We start from the raw sequence: 14358 nt of genomic DNA, 5'->3' as shown, positions 1-14358 counted from the left end.
TTCAGCTTCTGGGTCATGTGGCCAGCATGACTAAGCCGCTTCTGGTGAACCAGAGCAGCGCATGGAAACACCGTTTACCTTCCCGTCGGAGCGGTACCTATTTATCTACTTGCACTTTGATGTTCTTTCGAACTGCTAGGTTGGCAGGAGCAGGGACCGAGCAACGGGAGCTCACCCCGTCACAGGGATTCGAACTGCCGACCTTCTGATCGGCAAGTCCTAGGCTCTGTGGTTTAGCCCACAGCACCACCCACGTCCCGGTTGTGGGAAATACAGAGGAACAAAATGTATTTCAGATCATTTCCCCTTTTCATTTAGAAAGGGCAGCTATGGTGTCAGCTCCAAAGAAGGAAGATTGATGCCTTTTGCAAACACATCCTATTTTCCTCTGTCCTGTTCCTGGCTTTGTAGCTAATGAGTCATACGAAGAATACTGATGGAACCTTGTCTCAGTGGAGTCAATGGAAATGTTGCCATTGACATCAATGCAACTTATTTCCAAAGCCACATATAAATTGGCTATAAATTCACACTTTAAAAATGTCTGTATCACGTTATCCTAAATTTCAAATTAAGCAAAAATTATAAAGCCAATTAAAGGTAATCCCTAATCTTTCAAATTTCTCTCTCAAAATGGGATCAAGGAGAACCGGGTTGGAACAGCTGGTTTGTGGCACTAGTTGAAGAATTGCCAGTATTTTACACTCAACTCTGGGTTTCTGGCACACACACACACACACACACACACACACACACACACACAGGATTCCTGTTACACCTTTTCTATATAAACAGAAATGATGACACTCAATTCCAGTAGAAATTGGGGTGATGCCACAACTTGAAACTGGAAAAGGATCCAAGAGGTATGGATTAAAAATGAAATAATATAATATTTAGTAGCTTCACCCCTGAATAGCAAAAGGAACTCAAAGTAAGACATATTGACATGCCATGAAGTAGCCAAAGTGAAATCAATGAGGCTACTCAAGGATATGTTTGCGGTCCTTGTGCTCTTCCATGTTCAGCTTGAGCAATTTTTGTATCAGTGTACTTTCTTACAAATATGGAAAGTATTTTAATAGTGTATTTTCTGCCTATACCAAAGGTGCATGAATGATCCTAGTCATTCATTTTTGCCACTGTGGAATAAACCATAGCTAAAATGGAACTATATGCGTGGCATATGCCTGACTCTATCTCACAGATATTCTGTCCTGTCTTTGAAAAGTGGGTGAACTCAGAACCTAGCCTAGGGGAGCTGAAAATATCAATTCTGCAAACCAGGGCCAAATGGAAGTTCTCATCTAGCACCAGAGGCAGATGGAATGACGTTCGCTGTTGCCGCTGCATCAGAGCTTGGATTGAGATGTGCTTAGCACAGCCATCCACAAACTGATGTGTCTCAGATGTTTTAGACTTTGTCAATGCCATGCTGGCTAGGGTGGTGGCAGGTATAGTCTGAAATACTTTTGCATGTTATTTCCCCTAATATATGCATTTTAATGCACAATTTACCCCAGTATAAGTATTTTTGTACACACCATGTTACTGTAGAACTGCATTGCAAAATTCAGTGAACTGAAAATTTCAAAGGGTAGCTATGTTTCAGTTTGAGTACTGTTTTGGAAGGTACAGATTAGGTAAGTAAGCCTGTAAATGTGAACTGAATCAATTTTATCCACTACCCCTATCAAAGACAGTACCCTTAAGCTATTATCTCACCCCAGCTTTGCTAGCAGTAGATGTAGCCTCACCCCTATAAGCACAAAGAAATAGTATGTCATCCCAGTATTAGGAAAGAGGGGGTGGGGAACAGAAGCAAGAATCAACATTGTGTCTGTCCAGACACCATATATGCTGCCAATCTTGTTTAGGTGAAGTCTTGTTAGTTTAGAATGAAACCATTTCAAGTGCCTTTTTCTTCTTTGGATCAATGCTTGTATCTTACAGAATTCGAAACAATGTACAAAGTGCATCAGAATGTGGTAAGCTGCCATGATGGCTTAGAAAATATCTCTAGGATCAGAAAGATGCCTTTGAACAGCAGCAGGAGAAGGCATTCAAATTGTGGGCCTCTGTGATCTGTCCAAACATCTGACTGGCTACTGTGGACATGAGATGTTGGGCTAGATGAAACTTTGGTCCTATCCAGCTGGACTTTTCTTCTGGTGCTCTTATGTCCCAAGAGTATCATGGCCCATAAAATTCATATGAGGAATCCAACCTCATTAAACCATATGTCTACTGACTCTGAATGTACACTTTCAAGCACAAACAATGTCCCTGACAGCACTACAGCTACTGTAAAGGTCAAAACAGCAAATATTTTCTCTGGGAATAAAAGACCATTTTGTTGAGACGTTCATCAACTGTGGACTCAAAACTACGTAAATACTTTTCATTCTAGAATTTGACAGGCCATAATTGGCAGCTTTGGATACTGATGTCTTGAAGAGATACGCCACCCCCGGCACCCCTGGACTCTTACTTCTGGTTCAGGAAAACAGGAAACATTTGTACTTCTGAAAGTTACAAGATGTTAATATTGGAAGAGAAACTGTTTAAAATGCTTGTTCTCAAAATAGTCTCCACACTAGAGTGTGAGCTGATGTTTTAGAGACGAGTGAGAGTTATAGTTGGCAAGGATCTCATATCCTTTCATACGCTGGATGTATAAAGCTTTGGCATCCCTCTGACAAATAGTTAGTATCGCACTCTGTGTCTACAGAGGAAACACATCATCAGGCAGTGACGTATCTCTATATAAGCACACTCAGACTAAGGCCATCACTCACCTCCCTAAACCCCCAGCAACATAAGACAACAATTTATATTACAGTGAGAATCTGTAATGGACATTGCTTGAGCAGATCTGTTTGATGAGCTGCCTTTGAACAACAGAAACAGATGGAGTGATTCAAACTGTATGACTTGTTTTGCGCATTTCGTTCATATGTAAAATATTCGCTCCGCGTCACTTTGGAATTTCCTTGCAGTGAGCACCTAGGTATGCCTGTGGATTCACTTCACATACACTCCACAAATAAAACCAACGTTTTTGTCATTTTTAAAATACTATCTCATTTTCTTTTTCAAAGATAGGCTGGTGAACATTGTCATTATTTGCCAAGACGATTTTGTCATGAAAAGTGATCCAGCTCTCCAATCCATTTCAGCTGCTACTAAGCAAGTACCATTGTTTATTCCACTCACTGGTTAGATGTGCCTTTAACTTGTTTCTTAGTTAAGCTGGAAGAATTTAAGAAGCTGCTTCACAGAATAGAACAATCACAGTGTGGGGACTGCCTTAAACTGCATTCTGTGGCAACTCTCTTTCTGGGCAATAAGCCACTCATCTGCAACAGTTCATGGACTGGGTGATTTGAATGACTGTGAAGAATGTTGTCCAATCCATGTGCGATAATAGATTGCATGTGGAGACAGCTGTCATCAGTACAATTCAGAGTGACCTCTATTGCACAGCAAAACAAAAGCAAAAAACTACCATGTCTTGAGGATTTTGGCCTTGCTGTCTATTCTTATTATTATTAAAATTAAAATTAAAAACATTGTTATTTATTCATTATTTATTAAAATACACAGGGTGGTAAAAGGTAAAGTTTGTAAAGGACCTCTGGACAATTAAGTTCAGTCAAAGGCGACTATGGGGTGTGGCGCTCAACTCACTTTTCAGGCTGAGGTAGCTGGCATTTGTCCACAGACAGCTTTCCAGGTCATATGGCCAGCATGACAAAACCACTTCTGGTGCAACAGGACACCGTGACGAGTGCCAGAGTACACGCAAACACCATTTACCTTCACGCCACAGTGGTACCTATCTATATACCTGCACTGGGGTGCTTTCAAACTGCTAGAAACTGGGACAGAGCAACAGGAGCTCACCCTGTCACATGGATTTGAACAGCTAACCTTCCGATCTGCAAGCCCAAGAGGCTCAGTGGTTTAGGCCACAGTGGTGGACATCTAATACACACTCCAATTAAACCCATTGAAATCTATGGAGTTACAAAAGTGTACTGATTTCAACAAGAGCTTAACTAATGGAACATACATTCCACCTTTCTGTTAAAAATCCACCTAAGGTGGCTAGCAAAATGAGTTCTCCAAATGCCCACAATCCTAGAACAGTTTCATAACTAAGACAACAAAAGAAAAGCAGCAGTTAATGACAAGGGAGTAAATAGAATCAGGCCATCAGGCAGAGCTGTGCTGAAATAAGAAGGGGGGGGGGAAGCCTAGATTGCTTGATCCTAACTTTACTTCTGTGAATATGAACAGAGTTCATGGTTTATGGTTTAGAATTTTCACATATCTCCCTTCCGTCTTCAGCTTCTGCACCTCCTGAAAATTTGCTCTTTGATAATAGGAGGGTGGGGCTTGGGAACTTGTTGGGAACTGGTGGGAGGGGCTGAAGAGAGACGACCTCCTTACATGATCAGAGAAGTAACTTAAGATGGAAAGCCAGCAAGGAGGGGGTTAAATGGACCTCCAAGGACAAGAAGTTCCAAAACCTGGATGGTTGATAAATCCCTTTCCTATGTTTCTTCCTACCAAACATCAGAAAGAGCCCTATTCAAATAATCTCAGCATAAGGAAGGAAACAGGCCTTTATTTATCCTTCCTGATCCCAAGACTTTGTAAAACCTTACAGGTGATAACCCGCATTTAGAACTGTATCCAGAAATGGATTGGCAGCCATTGTAAGTGAAGTAAAAGAGAAGTTGTGTGCTCCCTCACAAAAAACCTGGCCATATTGCAAACTGTACTAGCTGGAGTTTATAGTAGCTAAACTAGTTTTCAAAGGCAGCAGCACGGAGAGATCCTACTGATTTAACTAAGGCATGTGCAACTGTGCCATCTTGTATGGTCAGGAAAGAAATCATTTCCATTGTCCAGGAAAAGCTCTATTACTGCTCAGTTCTGGCGATGGTATATGCTGTCACTCTGGTAACCGACTACAGAAAAGAGACTGCAGAATGCCAAGCAACCCTAGAGATGGGTCACTGTAGGGTCACAGTGCTTCTTCTTCCACTAAACAAAGGGACTGCCCTTTGCAATATATCTTTGGAAATGATCTGGGAAAAGGCAATCTGCTGATTTTTTTAAGGGGCCTTACACTAATTAGTCAACAGTTATCTTTTTTTTATCTACATTTACTTTAATTGGGCAATAAAATGTCTTCTGGTCATCCTAGGATTCGTGGGCACTCCCACAGGTCAACCAGGTCCTGCTCACAATGCAATTCTGTACAAATCTTATCAGAGGTGAAGTTACGTTGGGTTCAATGGGCTATGCAACCGAAAATCTGGAATTTATACAATTACTGGCATTTTGGAGAGGAGCAAAAAAAGAAAAAGAAGAAACAATCCCTGCAAATGTTTGAGGTGGGGAGACTAGCATTAAAAAAAAAATAAAAACTCCTCGTTCTAATGAAAACCACATTTTAAAACCCAGGATGGAATTCCTGCAGCCTAATGCTCAAGGCAGCCTGGTCTGGATGAGCCTTATTCGTAGTTGCAACACTGTACTTGCTTTGAAGATCGTGCACACCCCTGTGATACCAATAAAATAATGTGGTACTGCCAAAATAATGGCCAGATCCTGGAAAGATATTTAGACTGTACAGATGGGAAGGAGTTTATACTAGCTAAACCAGTTAAAAACCTCTCTCTCTCTCTCTCTCTCTCTCTCTCTCTCTCTCTCTCTTTGGAAAGAAAATTCAGTGCAGCATATATTCTAGCAGGGAAACTAGCCATAATCTGTTTTAAAACAAATAGATTGTGTACAGCTGTCCTGTGTGCAAGGGGAAAATGATGATTTAATGTTGATTAAGAGAGAAGGCCTTTGAAGTGAGCGGAGCAGGAGCCCACAGAATGTCTTTCGTGATCATTATCAGTCTTTCACCGAAGGCAGACTTGGTGCCAAAAGCTCTTTCTCTAAACTGGTTAAGGTGGATTCGGGAGCGAAGGCTTTGTGTGTTTTAAAAGAGCTTCTCGTTCACAGGCCTCTGATGTCTTATTCTTTTAGTAGCTCTAATGTCTGAGAATAAACAGATGCAGCTTTTTCACTGGTTAACTCCAAAAAAAGGGGCAAGGTCCACACAGTTTCGCCTGCGTCTTGGCGTTTGTCAGGCTAGCGACTGAGCATGCATCCTGCAATAAAATCAAATCAAAGATGATTTCCCCCCTCCTCTCTCTCTCTTTCCCTCTATGAGCAGATGTTTTGGTAACAAGAAAAGGACTGAGTTTTCTTTCTTTTCTTTTCTTTATATGAAGGTCCTTATGCGAATCATTAAATTACATGACAAATATGGGATGGTGACGATATGCTTGTAATAGTATTGGTAGACAATGAATGCACGCAAGTGGGTCTAAGGAATCCTTTATTGTCTGTAGATAAGGGCAGTACACAGAGATAATTGTTGGCAGCAAATTGCAGATTTTATACACGTACACAGAATGTATATGAAGAAGTAGAAAGAGCCTGAAACCCCTATTATGTATATTGTCAGTTGTTATAGGATATTGTCATCTGTCAATAATTTGGTGAAAAATACACAAATGCTAGTGAGCAGAGGAAAAAATGCATATAATTAATATTCTTTCTAGTTAAGAGATTTTGGCTGTGATTTTTTTCAGCCCTGGAGCTATTTCAGGGTAAATGATTTGACAGTACAAGCACAAAAAAGAGACTCAGGAAAGGAAAAGCGGTGAAGAAAAGGAATTGGATAAATTCACTCGCTGATAACTTAACTAATAGTGCCGAATGATTAAAACATAACGTGAGGCAATCTGGTGTGTTTGTATCTGAGGTGAGATTTTATCCAGGGGATTCTTGGAATTTAGGTCATGTTTTTAGCCATGACATGATGTAACTTTTATTTGTTATCTATTTATTCCCCCAAGGAGCTCAAAGTGGTGTGGGTGGTTACCCTCACAAGAACCCTTGGGGGTAAGATAGGCTGGGAAACTGGCTGAACTCAGCAGAGGTTAGAGGAGCCTTTCTCAGCTCTGCTTCCCTAGATGTTGTTGGGCTACAACTCCCATCATCCCTGACCAATGGCCATGCTGGCTAGGGATGATGGGAATTGCAGTTCAAGACCATCTGCATTGAGAAAGGCTGAGTTTAACCTTGAACCTAGGACCCTAGCTTCAAATCTCCACTCAGCCATGAAGCTGGGTGCACCACCTTGAGCTACTTGGAGGAAATGTGATAAAATAAATTAAAATATGAGGGTTTATTTCCCTTTTGAACTGCATATTCACTGTCATTCCCCATTTCCTACCTTCCATAATTTTGAATTTACTGCTGAATTGGATCTCTCTCTCTCTCTCTCTTTTTAGTTTTCTCCTTTTTTAAATAAGCAAGCCCAGCAACATAAGCATCAAGCAAAAAATTGTCATTTAACATTTAGTTATGCCAATACTTAAAAGAAAGTGACACAGCTGCACAAGTATTAAAGAACTGACTCAATGAATTTTAAAGTGTCGCTAATATGTACACATTCCTTTATACCGTTTTCATTTCTGTGGTTCAGAATGGAACCAAATTTTTCTGCAACTGAGGCTGCAATCATATACAGTCCAATGAGAAACCACACTTGTACAGGACCAGTAAGAAAAGCCATGTAAAAGTTAAAACAACCCAACTTGTACAAGAGAGAATTTTGCTGTGAAATTACTTCCATGCTAACAAAAAGCTGAACTACTATGAAAAGATTCCTCAGAAACATATTGTCAAATGAGCAGTTTTATTATAGCTGAATGCAGCATCACAGATATTATGATCTTGGTCTCTCTTTCTTGCCTTTGTACAATGCTAACAGAGAAACATTGACTACTTTAACAACCTTGAAGCGAACACTGGGAATGTCACCAACAGCATGCCCTGTCCGACCATACCCATCAAGCAGGACTTCACCGTTCTCCTCAATGAAGTTCAGACAACCATCAATAGGAACAAAAGCTGTTATTCTCCTTCCATTCTTGATGATCTGAACTCGGACACACTTCCTGATGGCAGAATTTGGATGCTTAGCTTCAACACCAACTTTCCCCAGGACAATTCCTTTGGCATGGGAAGCTCCCCCAAAAGGGTTGGCTTTCAAAGCAGTACCCAGATGTGCCTTCTTGTATTGTCATGCCATTTCTGGTCTCGGCGATGACTGCCCAGCTTCTTGGCTGTCCGAAGCCCACAGCACTTGCCCATCTTCCTCCTGCTGCAGCTGTTGCCAGTTCGCCCGAAGGAATCCGAACCTGAATTGGATATCTGAGCTACACTGGTTTCTCAACACACTCAAGGGTGTGTTGTCCTCTCACATTGCGTAGACTGTTTAGAGTATGCAACTGGTTGTTAAAGTGCCTGGATCAGGAGTGGAAGTTGCCAGATAGGAGACTTAGAATTAACTTGTTGATCTTGTACTTCTGAGAAGACCCCCTTAAGGCAGTGGGAATCCTGCATCTGTTGCCCTAGATGACACATACATGGCTGTGTCAAGCAGAGAGAGAGAGAGAAATAGGATGAGACACCTGTTGTTACCAGGCTACCTTACATTAAATTAAGCTCACATTTGAAAGTGACCCTACCTACTTTGCCCTTTCCAAAGCAATACACCAACCAAAACAGCCTTTCTTCAAAATTGGCATGTCCCCGAATTGCACAGTGCAGTTCTTCAGCCAGGTTATATGCCCAAAAATAAATATACACTGGGGGGAGTGTGAATATAAATGCATATATTAGAAGAAGAAAATACAAGACACAAAAATGCATTCTGTTAGGGGAAATTGCTTTGCAAAAATATGCTTACTGGGGGAAATTGCATACCAAAAATTGTGCATGTTTTGAGAAATTGACACTAAGATCCTAATGAATATTCATAATAACTTTTTCCATGTTCCAAAAAAAATAATCACAAACTGTTATAGAAATGTGGAGGACAACATAAGACTGGAAAAAATGGCAAACTGATGCCACATTTTCCCATACCTGGTTGGCACTGGAGAGGGTGCTGCTGCTTGCAGTGCAGTTGGGTCAGGATTGGTGCTAGGTGCTTGTACCGCCTTGCTCTGATGAGCCACCTGGCTGCTGAATTCTGCACCCGCTACAGTTTCCAAACCACCCAGAAAGGCAATGCCATGCAGAACGTATTGCCTAGAAATAGCCAGAGTGTAGACAATAGTACTTAGGCTGTCTTTGTCTAAATTAGGCCAATGCTGGGCCATGAGCCAAAATGGATGGAAGACACTCTGTGCCACCGAGGTCATTTTATTTATGAAGCCATCAAACAGAAGGAACTTCCAAATAAAAAATGACGACGACTAAAAAACAAACAGAAAAGCAAACAGAACCCAGACCCTACAAGTGGTTGTAAACCACTCTGATTCCTTTTTTTCTGAATAGAAATATATACATTTTTTAAAATAAATAAACTACTAAGTTCACACACCCCAAAGCAAAAACTAAAAAAGGACAAGATGTGTAAAAACTTTAAAAACAAAAAATTCTTATGTGTTAAATATGTCTACTTGCAACTCAGGATGTTGAAACATCTTCAGACTTTATATGTACCAAGTAGCACAGATAAAAATTATTTTAATCATCCAGTGATTAAGCTGTCCAGAAACAGAAAATCACCCAGCTGCTTCAACAGCAGACATATAAAACTTGTGTGACAAAAAAGGATCATTAACCAATCTGATTTTCTTGTTGGGAGGGTTTAATGCTGTTGGGTCTAGTATTAAATGTAGAATTTGATAGCAAGTCTGAACATTTTAACGATGTGTCCATGAATATAAGGCATGCATCCACTGGTGACTTTATGACTTCTCCTCTGTATAATTAGTAGTATCTTGTTTATGAGCTTACTTCTGTTGCCTCAATCACATGAAAATGTGAAACCACTGTAATAATTTACACCCACTGTATGGCATTCAAGATCTAAGTTTTCTTTTCATTAGCATGGAAATAGTAACTATAATAGCCTCTGTGTACGCCGACCAAAACAGAGGAGGGGGAAATCCAAGGCCAATATTTTATCTTTAATATTTCATAGCATGGTATTTCTGATTAAACGACCACACATTAGATCTGTCTTGCCAGCATCTGCTCCAAGTTTCTATAAAACTCTCCCACCCCAGAGTTAACAAGGATAGGTAAGCACACTTAACAAGCTCATTAAAAAAATGTTTGGCTGTGCAGTCTGGGAGTGAGATTAATTATTGTCATTGGAGAAAAATGACTCGGTGGGTTTCTGGAAGCTCAGAAATCTATGCCAACGGACAAATTATTTAATTTTCCTTTGTGTTTGGTTCTATAATAGTTCCCTCATCGCACATCTCCCTCTCCACATTCATACAACATAGCTGGAGCTTGTTAACATTATTTGAGATAGAGGGGATTTGGATTCCAAATGTGTGTGTTTTTACCTACTCCCAAGTAAGTTTGTACAGAATTGCTTTTTAACTTTTCTGTTGAAATCAATGGCCATCAAAGCACTTCAGTTTAGTTAGATTGGGCCTGACATATTCAATATCATAGTGATAACCCAATGATACAAAGAGAACACAAATCCCAGTTGTGTCATCTTGAATATACTATCTATAGGAAATATCTAATTCTCAAAGCCTTGCTTAGCATCCATTTACATTTTAATGGATATCATATTAGTGGCATTAGGGACACGGGTGGTGCTGTGGTCTAAAGCACTGAGCCTCTTGCGCCTGCCGATTGGAAGGCCAGTGGCTTGAGTCCACACAACGGGGTTGCTCTGTCCTAGCTTCTGCCAACCTAGCAGTTCAAAAGCATACCAGTGCAAGTAGATAACTTGGCACCGCTGCAGCGGGAAGGTAAACAGTGTTTTTGTGCGCTCTGGCTTCTGTCACAGTGTGTCATTGTGGCAGAAGCTGTGGACAAACGCCGCTCCCTTGGCCTGAAGCGAGGTGAGCGCCGCAACCCCTATAGTCACCTTTGACTGAACTTAACCATCCAGGGGTCCTTTACCTTTTTTACCTTACTACTGACATTAGAAGAAACATTTATGACTCCTGAATGAGCTCGAACAACACGAGAAGCATATTCTTGTAATCTTAGCATTTGGGATAGGCAACCAGTGCTTTCATTTGTATCATGCAGTACCAATTGCATCCAGCCAATCATGATTTGCAGAGGATTTGCCTTCCTACCCCCTTTCTGGATACTTGCAATGCCTTGTTCATTAATGCTAATGGAACCTGCATGAATCCATCCACAGGATAATATATCCTACTAATACAACAGCTTTGTCCTTATTTGTTTGAGCTGACCTTAAGTACTGAGCATGCCGGGTGCCTAATTAGCAGCTGGCTGCAATGTTCTGTACCATATGGGCTACATCTCAAAGACATAAATAGAGACATATGAATCAGGGTCGGGATTCTCCTCTGTTGAATTTCCTTCAAGTATTTACAAAATAAGATGACGTGGTTAAAAAATTAATATATTTGAAGTACTTTTTGACATATGTTGGGCGTCGCCACTGATAGCTTACAATAATCTGCATATTGCACAATTCTGCAGATATTTCATGGCGCAAAAAGCTGGAATTATATTTGAGGATATACCAGCAGGAATCTGTGGGTTGTGTCCAATGCTGTGTGCAGGGAGGTCTGCTCAAGAAACAGAGCTTCCCTATCCTCTCCCCGCACACCCTCAAAACCTGCTTCCAGGAATTGGAGCACCTTCGGGAGCAGATTTTGAGGGTGCAGGGGAGAGGAGGGGGAAAGTTCCATTGTGGAAACAGAACTCTGCTGCACTAGTGGAATGGTAGCATTAGATTTGACCCCCTATATCCAGAGCACATGGGCAATGAAAAGTAATTTGGAGTACAGCACTGAGAGCCCTATGATGTATTCTAAAACACTGGGCTTCAACCTGGGTTTCAACACTTGCCCTAAGTTGCACTACTGTCATGAAAATATATATCATTAAAAAACAAGGTGCTGTAGCTCAAGTTTGGGCTAAAGTTGGGTCTGAAGACTACCATCCTAGAATAAAGGTTCTGATCACTGGCAGTCTATTATTGCAACTACAAAATGTGGTAGAGTGCAGTGATCCTGTTCAATGTTCCAGTCTGTCAGCCTTGCCCATCCCACTGATTTTTTTTAATCCTGTGTCTGCCTGGCATTCTCAGTCCTCATTGGCTATGTTTGGGGTCATCCATCCTCTCAGCTTTCTTCGCAGATGCTGGCTTTTTTGCAAACCTTAGGATTCAGGCATGCCAATACCTTACTTTGGTGTATGAGTGGTCCTCTTTTGGCTACAGAAGAATGCACACTGACCTTCAAAAATAAGAGGACATGATGCTGCAGCAGAGCATCTTTAGCAATCCTAGGAGATGGTAGTTTTTTTATTTACATCATGCCATAACTTTATACAGCTGAAATTTGTTTGGTGATGGGCTGCTCTGTCTCCTCTGCTCTCTTATATGTTTAAGGAAAAGTCATCTCTTTCAAAAGCATCCATTTTATTGGATACTCTGCTGCAAAATACCTTTCATTGCAGCAGCTCTGTTTTCAATTTTTTGGCCGCTGCTATGTTAGAAGACCTGCTGCACACGCAATATCTCCCAGTTGTGCTAAATAAGGCTAATGTGTGCCAGCACTTTCTGTTTCATATATGAACAAAATCAATAAAAAAGGAGAACTAAAGAAGGGGAAAAACCCATAATGAGCCCAGCTTTCTCTAATTCTCAACCACATAGCCCAAATTTTCACTCACTTACAGATCCTTCCAACTTCTGAGGAAACCAATTCATCCTGTTGTGAGTGGCAGATTGAAAAGAGCTTTTTCTTCAGATAAGTATTTTCTAATACTATCCCATTTGTTTAAGGTTTTGTTCTGGTTCCTTGACAGTGGTCAGTTTATCACTTATCAAGCCAGTACTGAAAGACCATGGCTTAGTGGTAGAGGGCATTAGCATCTCCAAGGAGAGATTGGGGAGAATCCTGGACAACTGTGGTCTGTCAGTGTAGAAAATCCTGAGCGAGATGGACCAATGACCTGACAGCTTCCAATGTATACCTCCTTTTCCTGAGAATGGCTTGATCAGCACACTTACATACGTGGTATTTACCTCATAACTTTGGCACCAGAGGTCCTTATATATATGTCCAAAAATAAGTAAGTGAACTTGAAAGTGTGTGCCTAAAGACTTCATATTATGGTCTGTCAAAAGTTTCTATTGAGTTCTTAGCATGAAATTTTGTGCCTCATAAAACGGGTGGCCTCTATGACAGCAAGCCATAGATTTCTTCCAAAGCATCACTTGCTCAGAGAAGTGCCCAGCCTTCTTTTCTGAAGGGGTGGTACCAATTCCATGTGGGATTTCAAAGAAATGAATAGAAACTCAACAATTTATTCATAATCAGGATAAATGTCTGTAGTCCAAGTCCAAGTGTCTAGGACATGTGTGTTTCAGCATTACTTAATTGTGTGTGTGTGTGGGGGGGTGACTCTTGACCAGGATGGCCAGGTCTGAGAGTGGCAGGTGTATAGAATTCAGTCATTACCACTCCTGTGGACTACAGCCTAATAAAGGTAAAGGTAAAGGACCCCTGGATGGGGTAACTGTGAATGATAAAGCATTAGAGGTGGTAATTAGAATCACTCGTGAAGAATATTCCACCTATGTATCAAGTGGCAATACAATTCTGGTGCATGCTAAAGACATTCTTGTTTATCATGACCTGTTGCCTTTTAATACAGAATTGTAAGTATTCTTATGGACAGATTTTAATTATATTTACATATTTTTGCATTGCATATTATCATCCTTCTTAAATAAATATATACATAAGGGTCGTGTTTGTGGAGATTCAGGAGTACAACCACAAGCCCAGAAAGAAGGAATTAATTAGAAGCCCATGGGAACAGATGGGTATTATTAAACTAGTGATAACATTAAGGAAGGAGAGGGAGTATAAGGACAGATTAAATAATTGGAAACTGGTTGTGCAATATATAAGAAAAGAGTAGGAAATTTCTGGGGCTGAGGATAGATTATAGGATAATGTAATGTAGACTAATGTAATTTCAGGAGTATTGGAAGTCTGAAATATTTATTGCTTATGTCTTATCTATTTGTTGACCTGCTGATTTATGTATTTCAAATTTATAATCAGCTTGGTAATGAAATGCCATAACAGTATATATAGTACAAAGCTATTTACTAATAGAGAGCCAGTGTGGTGTAGTGGTTAAGAGTGATAGACTCGTAATCTGGGGAACTGGGTTCGCGTCTCCGCTCCTCCACATGCAGCTGCTGGGTGACCTTGGGCTAGTCACACTTCTTTGAAGTCT

General features: G+C 40.6%; 1 pseudogene across 1 annotated transcript; it reads right to left on the bottom strand.

Moving 5' to 3' along the window:
- Positions 1 to 7770: 7770 nt before the first annotated feature.
- Positions 7771 to 8295, bottom strand: LOC309540430 (small ribosomal subunit protein uS12 pseudogene; annotated as a pseudogene). Its single transcript has one exon. The product of its transcript is annotated as a small ribosomal subunit protein uS12 pseudogene (transcript).
- Positions 8296 to 14358: the final 6063 nt, after the last annotated feature.

This window comes from Podarcis vaucheri (assembly GCF_965113315.1).
Source record: "Podarcis vaucheri genome assembly, chromosome: 9".
NCBI classification, from domain to species: Eukaryota; Metazoa; Chordata; class Lepidosauria; order Squamata; family Lacertidae; genus Podarcis; species Podarcis vaucheri.
The sequence above is the reverse complement of the archived record's forward strand: the minus strand, read 5'-3'. Positions and strand labels throughout refer to the sequence as shown.